Genomic DNA, 9,268 nt, shown 5'->3' on the forward strand with positions numbered 1-9,268 from the left:
TGTCCCTAAACTGATGAGTGGATAAAAAATGTGGCTTATTTATACAATGGAGTTTTACTCAGCAGTAAGAAAGATGAAATCATGAACTTTGCAGGTAAATGGATGGAACTAGAAACTGTTATACTAAGTGAAGTAACACAGACTCAAAAACAAAACAAAACAAAATGACTTATGTTCTCCCTCATATGTGGATCCTAACACCAAATCCTGATAAGTGAGTGTGTATCCAGACATAACTTCAGGAACCAGGATAATGAAAAGGAACCAGGAAGGTAAAGGAAAAGAAATAATCTGAAAGAGAACAGTAGAAAACAGACATTAATAAGAGAGATATGGATAAAAATTGGGTTATTTTAAGAATAGAGGGGAAGGAAGGCTAGAGAAAGAACCTAGGGTATAAAGGGAAAGAAGGAGCTCAAGAGAGGTGGGATTATAGGAGAAGGGAATTATTAAGGGATAAATTGAAAAATGGGATAACTTTAAATGGAGAAATCATGATGGAAGAGTTAGACATCTCGAGAGATAAATAATACCTCGGTAGTTTAAAAAAATAGAGGGAATCATATTAACGAAAAAACCTACTCACAAAATATAAATACAACTAGCTCAAGTAATATAATGTATATCTAGGCAAGGTTAACTGAGAATGTTTGGTCTTTGCCCAAATTTAATCTACATGACATGTTAATTAAAAATACCAGACTGGTGAAACTAACCTTCTTGGATATTTAACAGCCATACTTTGAAGCCTATACTAATTTGGTCAGAGAGACATAAAGGTCAGTATTTTCTTCTTGTTCTCCTAGGTCGACTAAGTTCCAGGGAATTATGAGCATCTCTCAAAATGTCCTGTAACTGTGGTGAGTTACCTGTTCTTTTGATCATGGAAGCCATGGAAACCCCATCAAATGGACATGGACCAGTCTCCAGTCTACAAAGAGCAGGGTCAACCCAGAGGAAACATTTTCTCCATGTTTCTAAGTGAAGACAGCCATGGTCAAGAAGGACCTTTGACTTATCTTTGCGCAGATGGAACTGATAAAAGAAAGGAGCCAGGGGCTCCTCCCAAGCCCATGTGACCCCTTAACAACAGATCCTCAAATGGCCTTAGGAGTAATAATAAATTCATTTATCTGGGCCAACTAAATGGTCTTAAACATCCAAAAGGAAAGTATAACCAAAGATTAAAGGAGTCAATATAGTTTTTTAACAGTCTATGTGTATAGCTAAAGGCTCATAACAAGAAACAGTGCCAGACAGGAGCTACCTTCCTTTGAGTTGTTGGCCAGGGTGGCCCAAGAGATTCCCAGATAGTAACCCAGCATAGAATTGGGAAAATGAACAGCAGACCCAATCTTATTTAAAGGAATATTGACAACTGATTTCTGCTAGATGAGGAAGAGTTGATCTTTCTAAAACAAAGAACTATATATAGGCTGACTAGATTCAGTGGATGGACAAGCACTGGGGAATGGCTGAGGGTGCTGACAATACAGTAGACAGTAAGAGAGATGATGGAGTATATGGGCTCCAGTGGGGAGAGGGGAGGCTATGGGAGAGTACCATTTGGGAAGTGGGGATATAAATGAATAAGATTGTTTGGGACGTTCTGAATGATATACATACACACAAAATCAACAAATAAAAAAATGAGTTATATTTGAGGAAGAAGCATAAAAATTTAGTTCATGTTAATTAGTAGAGGTGAAAGCGTTACCACTGAAATCTACCTAATGACTTTATATCCATACTCAGGGGTCAAGGATATGAGTGTAATCGACTGTAACTGGTAATGATCAGATACATAGAGATTAGAGAGAGACACATGTGCAAACATCTACATGTTAGTAGCATTAAAAATGCCTTGTTCTGTAGGAAACAGTATATTTTGAAATGAAATGGAGATTTTTTTAAATGTTAAAAATCTCATTCAATTTTATGTCTTATAGAGTTTATACTGAGTTCAATATTCTATAACTGTATTAATTCAACAGTGAACCTAAAAATTACAGCCACTTTTGAAAGATGTATCTTTGCTCTGGAAATTGTTATTGAATATGTTAAAGCTATAATGAAATGCTTCTATTAATCATGTGCTTATTAAATAAGTAAATAATAAACTAAAATAAAATAAATCAATACTGAATTCAGAAATATATCTGAGGGATAATAACCATGACCAAGTGCAGTTGGTCCAAGAAATTTGTCATTTTGACTTTCTGAAAGCTCAGTAGACATATTTGATCACATTATAATAGACTAAGCTTTTTTTTAAATTAATCATCTCAAAAGATACTTAAAAACCATTTCATACACTTCAGCATCTATTTGTGAGTTTTTTAAGGATCTTAGTATACCAGAAGGAGTGTTTACTAAAGAATACCTACCAACAAAAAACTAGATGCAAAATCTAGCATCACATTTATTGGCAAAATAATATTTTTAGCCTTAAATTAGGAGCAAGGCAGGGGTCTGCATTCACTCTATCTCTCTGTCCAACATTGGAGTGGAGATTTTTTTTGATCCCAAAAGATGAGCAAAAGAAACACAAACCAACAATCAGAAAAGAATAACTTGAAGTGCAGAAAGCATGATTGAGTATTTTTTTAATCCTAAGAAAAAAAGCTCTTGTATTCTTAAGGAAGCTGATGAAGCTCACAGGATATTAGATCAATCTTCAAACATAAGCCATACTTTTACATAGTAGAAACAGACAGGTGGAAATTGAGTTTTCCAAGAAAAGTACTACAGCATCACAGAACACGACATTTATAGAGATTTTATGTGTGTAAGACTGATACCCTAAAATTATAAAACATTAATAAGAGAAATTAAAAGAGATTTAAGGAAGTGGAAAAGTATACCATATTCATAGATTATAAGGCTCAACATTCTTAAGATGACAAGTCTCCAAATTCATCTATTTTAGACAAGGTTTTATATAGTCCAGATTGGCTTTGAACTGATTTTGTAGTCAAAGACGACTTTGAACTACTGATCTTCCTGCCTCCAGCTCCTGAGTGCTGGGAAAATAGGTGTGCATCTTCATGTCCATTTGTGTTGGCAGTCACATCCATGGTCTTACACATGCTAGGCAAGAATTCTAGTTACATTTCTAGCCCAAACCCGTATTCTAATGTTGACTTAAAAAAAAAAATCCCCGGTATAGTGGCACACATCTTTAGTCCCAGAACTCAGGAAACAGGCAGATCTCTTGTAACATCAAGGCCAGTTTGGTCTACATAATCAGGTTACAGGCCATCAGGGGCTAATGGGAGACCCTGTCTCAAAACACAAAACAAAATAACAACAAAATTTGAGAAAGTTTTGTAGATTTTGATGAATTGATTCTAAATGTTATATGGAAAAATCAAATGATTCAAAGCACTGAAAACAATTTTGAAATAAAATTGGAGAACTTAATACTACTTGATTTCAACACTTGCAATAAAGTTACAGTAGTTAAGTCAGTGTGGTGTTGGTGTAATGAGACTCCTATAAGTGAATGGAGCAGAGCAGAGAATATATCATTCAGTGTTGACTAAGGTTCTGCAACAATTCAATCAAAAATTGTTACTCTCTTCAGCAAATGAACATAGGTCAATTTCACATTCAGAGGTGACAAAATAAGCATCAACTCTTACCTCATGACTACATGGTGAACTTGAGTGAACGTTACATGGATGGTGGGCATGCAAAACCTGAGTATGGTTCTCCATTCCTTCCACCTCATTCACTTGAAATGTACAGTTATGAAAGTTGATTAAAACCTAATCGCTTTCTCAAAAAAAATATTGCATTGTCCAAAGGGTATTGTGTCATTTAAAACAAAAAATCATAAAGAAACACTGGTCCTTTACAGAAGAAAATATTTTCTTTATGTGATGTTATTAAAATATAACATCATAATATTTGTTTAATCTCATAATTATTAAGTATTTTAAAAGAAGGATATTTTAAAGTATTAAAGAAGAAAGTAATTTATTATATGTATTTATCATACTTTTAAATAGCTATGTTAGCAGCTTCTTGATAGGTATAACTCTTCCAAGTACCTCCACTATATGTCAAATGTTAGGAGTGGGCTGAAGTGAGACTTGGAAGGACCTTAAAGTACCTTATGACATTTCCCAGGGAAATTGACATTTCCCAGGGAAATTGATACTACATCAATAAAAACATATTTTGGCACAGATATAAATAGTGACACATTTGGGTCTTTTTAATTTTGTTCCCATTAACAAATGCTTAGAAATTCTATTACAAAAAAACGTTGTTTCTTATATTGGAAGTTATGCTTAGATTTTTGGTGTAAAAGTGTAAGGCAAAGAGTCAGTAAAGAAAACAGGAGTCTACTGAAGGGCAATGAGGAGCCAAAAGGGAATTTGGAGAATAATTATATTCCCATCACTAGGGGTTCAAATCTTTTATGAAAGTTTATAATGTTTTTGGTTTATGCTTAATATTCTCTTGACCCATAGTAACAGTTGAATCTTTCATTAACAAAATGATTCAAAATAAATGTGACATATTTAAGGAGATAGACCACAGTAAAATTAATAACTATACAAAGCCAACACTCTTGGCATTTGGGATATCTTTAATTTGTAATTAGTAATTAAATAATGTTGAAGACTGTGTCTTGAAGATAATTAAAATTCTAAATACAGTGAAGGAGTAACAAGAGTCTACAGGAGAAAGGTAATTTACTTTCAGCAACATTTAGTTCGTAATAGCTTAACAAAATATAAATATATGTGGTAATACTTATTCATGATGAATTAACTGGATAGAAATGATAAACAATCATGAATAGTGTTAATCATTGCACATTTCAGAGGATAGCTTATCTTTCAAAATAAGCAATGTAGAAGAGGCTGTAGCTCAGGGCTGGCAAGATGGATCCATAGGTAAAAGTGCCTGTGATCAAGCCTAATGATCTGAATATGATCCAAGGGATCCACATGGTGGAAGAAGAGAACCTATAACTTCTTCTGACCTCCATGGGCTATGCCATGGATATGCCACACAAAATAGATAACGATGTTATTTAAAAGGATAAAGTTCAATGACAATCTTGGAGAATAAATGAGAATCTTGGAGAAAATCTTGGAGAATCTTCTAGCAATCTGAAGTAATGAATTAATACAATACATATGATAATCAAATGATAGATTACATACTAAAACATTTATAGTATGTTTTTCACAGAATATGTGAAATATATTATTTACTAAATTTTTCATTATAAAACATGTTGAAAAATGGAATAAACAATAAGAGAAAGCAATGAAAAGGATTAAAAGTAAGAGAAATAGGTAGTTTGCTTACTGTATAAACCCATTCCCTTAATAATTAAATTTCATTAGACATAACTTTATTATATATAAATGTTCATATTATAAAATAATTCATCATTTTATATTTATATGCAGTATTCAAAAGCATATTTTCACAATCTTTACATAATAGATAATTTGTGTTTGTTTATAATTCCAAAAGTGGCACTGGGCTTGGCATTTATGCTTTCAAATAGTATGCAAGATTTTTATTAAACTGAATCCAATGCTCAGACAACCCCACCTTTTGAGTAATATGTCATGCTTGTGCCTTTTCAGCAAAGATCTATTACTGGAGCACTGCAGCCCTGTGACAGTTGTGGTGATGTATGAATACTCCATCATGAACGTTAAGCTTTGTCCTATTCCTCAAGGTATTTTACACCTGCTGAAGTATGAGAATTAGGAAACAAAAAGTGGTTTTACTTCCTGTGGAAGTGTCTGTCAGTCAGCAAGAATCCTGCTGAGCAGTTATTTCTTTAACTGGGAAGAGAAAGCAGGTTTTATGAATGAAATGTTTTATGAAACAATTGGGCAAGACCATCTTTTCTGTTAAAGATCTCTAAAAAATTTGAGGCCTGAAGTATATTAATTGACTACGAGAACCTTTATCAATGCACAATATTTTATCACTACCATTTATGTAGAATATTTTAAACGGTAATATTTAAAAATTTAGTTTTCATCTGAGGACACTATTAAATTAAGGAAATTACTACTGTTTACATAATGAGGTGATTATTAAAGAAAATTCAGTTTAAGAATTTATAAATAGAAATTTTATAAAGGAACTATGCATTCTAATATTTTGAAATGAAAATAAGTGTATATATTTGAATGAAATGCAAAGAAATCAATGATTTTTGCTAAGTATGTATATTTATATGAAAATGCTCACTTTTTTCTGTGCATTAAAAAAAATTATTGCTGGGTGTGGTGATATGCACGTTTAATCCCAGTTCTCAGGAGCTAGAGACGTGTAGATCTCTCTGACAAGCCCAGCCTGGTCTGCACAGTGAGTTCCAGGAAGGCTGGGACTAAGGAGACCCAGTCAAAAACAAAGCAACAAAAAATTATTGAAACTTTACAAATTACATGCAATATACTTTGATTGTATTTAGATACAATTGCCTAGCTGCACGTCTATTTACTACCCACTGCCAAACTTCATGTGATCTCTCTCTCTCTCTCTCTCTCTCTCTCTCTCTCTCTCTCTCTCCATATATATATATATATATTGTTGCTTTTCTCTATATAAATTTGGTGTGAGTCCATTCAGTGTTGACTGGTCATCCTATAGAGTCTACAGAGTCTCACACTTAAACAAGACTAACTCACCCCTTGCAGCAGCCATTTGTTGTCAATACTTCCTCAGATAGGGTTGGGGTTTTGTACCACTTACTCAAGGATTTTGTCTGGCTTGATCTTATGTGGGACTTGTGCATGTTGTCTCCAGCACTGTGAGAAATTTCCAGCTGGCTGGAAAACTCTGTATTCTCGAGGTCATTCACCACCTCTCATTCTTACAGTTTCTGCCACATCTTCCATAATGATCCCTGAGCCCTTGATCTTCAATTTGGGTGCCACTTTAAGATGATGTTGAAATGGGACAGTCTCAGCTAAGCCATGACCGAGGTTCTAGGGTTGACTCTTAGTGGTCCATGGCAGATCTGGGAAATGCACAGATCTGGAGGTGTACAAAGGTCCTAACAGAACCACAAAGGCTAGGTTCAAGGAGATTTTCTCTTTTCTAATTAAATTTATAGATAGATAGATGATAGATAGATGATAGATAGATGATAGATAGATAGATGATAGATAGATAGATAGATAGATACATACATAAATAGATATAATTCCAATACTCTGAAAATGAACTTCTCATTGAAACTATTAAGAGTACATTTTCTGTACATCTTCTAGATTTTCTGTAATAGAGGAGCTCCAAATAAGTTCATTGACTTGCTTTTAGTCTTTCTTGTATGTACTATATTTCATTAAGTTTCATTTTTATGTGGTGGAGAGATAGATCAGTTTTTGAGTGCTTGCCAGTCCTTCGGAGGATATGATTTTGGTTCCTAGCCACATCCTGTGACTCATAAACACCTATAACTCCAGATCCAGGGGATCCAATCACCAATCCTGGCATCTGAAGATACCTGTACACACATTGTGTACATTCCAAAGACACACAGAAATAAACATAGTTCTCTAAAAAGTTCTATTTTTAGTCTAGTGCTTCCAACTACCCATTTCTCTATTCCACTCTGGGCCCTTGTTTAATTGAGTTGGCATGGGTCCTATGCTTGATGCCACCACAAATTTGACATCTGGCTACAAATTCTGTAATGGATAGCACCTAACATATATACATGAGGGCTGGTGGAGGGATGGGGGAGGCATGGCTAGGGGAGGGGGGTCTAAATTTTATTTAAGAACTATTGTATGAAATTACAAAAGCTCAATAAAAATATGAATTTTTTAAAAAAGTTCTATTTTCAGCTCCATATATTTACCTTTGAATTTCATTTCAATTTTCTTCATAGCTGAATAGAATCCTACTATGTATATGTGCCACATTTTTACTATCCATTCATGAATTGATGAACATCTAGATAATTTCCATCTTCTGGCTACTGTGAAAAGAATAACAATGAACATGTTTAAGAAAATATCTCTGCAGTAGAAAATAGAGACTTTTGAGAATATACCCGAGTGATATTTGTACATCATGTGGTAGATCTACTTCTAGGTTATTTAGGATCTGTCACACTGATTTCCATGATGATTGCATTAGTTTGCATTTCTGCCAAGAGTTAATAAGTGCTCCATTTTGCACACACCCATGCCAGTATTTGTGGCCAATTTTTTAATCTTAGATATTCTGATTTGGATAAGATGAAATCTCAAAAAGTATGTTTAATTTTCATTTCTTTGATGGCTAAAAATGTTAGACTTTTCAAAAGATATTTCTCTGCAATGTATTTCTTCTTTTGAGAACTCTGTTTAGGTCTATGGTGCAGTTTTTAGTTGGGTGGTTTGATTCAATAGGTTCTTAGTTTTATGAGGTTTTGTGTATTCCAAACACTAACCCTCTGTCAGACATATGGTAATTTCCCCCATTCTTTAGGTTCATTCTTCAGTGAGTTAATGGTATCATTTGCTGTACAAAATCTATTTACTTCCTTGAGGTCCCCTTTATAAATTGTTGGCCTTAATATCTGTTCTACCATGTTGGTTTTGTTCCGAAATATTTTCCTGTGCTTATAAGTTAAAACTTCTCTTAGCATATCAGGATATCAGGTCTGATGTTGATGTTCCAATATATTTGAAGCTGGGTTTTATGCAGTGTGTTTGATAAAGATCTAGTTTCATTCTTCTACATATAGCTCTTCATTTTGACCAGCACTGTATGTTGGTGATGTTATCTTTTCTCCAATTTACTTTAGTGGCCTCATCATCAAAAATTAGGTGGCTGTCGGACTGTAGGCTTATACCTTCTATCTCAGTTCTATTCCACTGATCAGTGTGTCTGTTTTATGTCATTATTATGCTGTTTCTATTATTTGGTCTCTGCAGTATAATGTAGAATTAGGGAAGGTGAAATCAGCAGCATAGAACGAGAATGATAAAAGTCACATGTTCATTTTCATATGTGGATGCTATCTTTGAATCTTTGATATGTGTGTTTAAATTGTAATGCCCACATAAGTCAGGAAACTAGTAAGATCTCATGTACATGTGGAGACTATCAAGAAAAGGGACATATAACACAGGGATTGTGAAAGGGAAGGCTGGAGTAATCAATAGAAATGATTAAGTGGGATGGGGGCTGGGAGGACAACATAGAGGAGAGACTGCTGTGAGAGTTAAGAAAACTAAGTACCTTTGAAAAATACTTATGGAAACTATAGAAGATTATATATATA

This window comes from Nannospalax galili, unplaced genomic scaffold (assembly GCF_000622305.1).
Source record: "Nannospalax galili isolate Female #2095 unplaced genomic scaffold, S.galili_v1.0 scaffold433, whole genome shotgun sequence".
Taxonomy (NCBI): Eukaryota; Metazoa; Chordata; class Mammalia; order Rodentia; family Spalacidae; genus Nannospalax; species Nannospalax galili.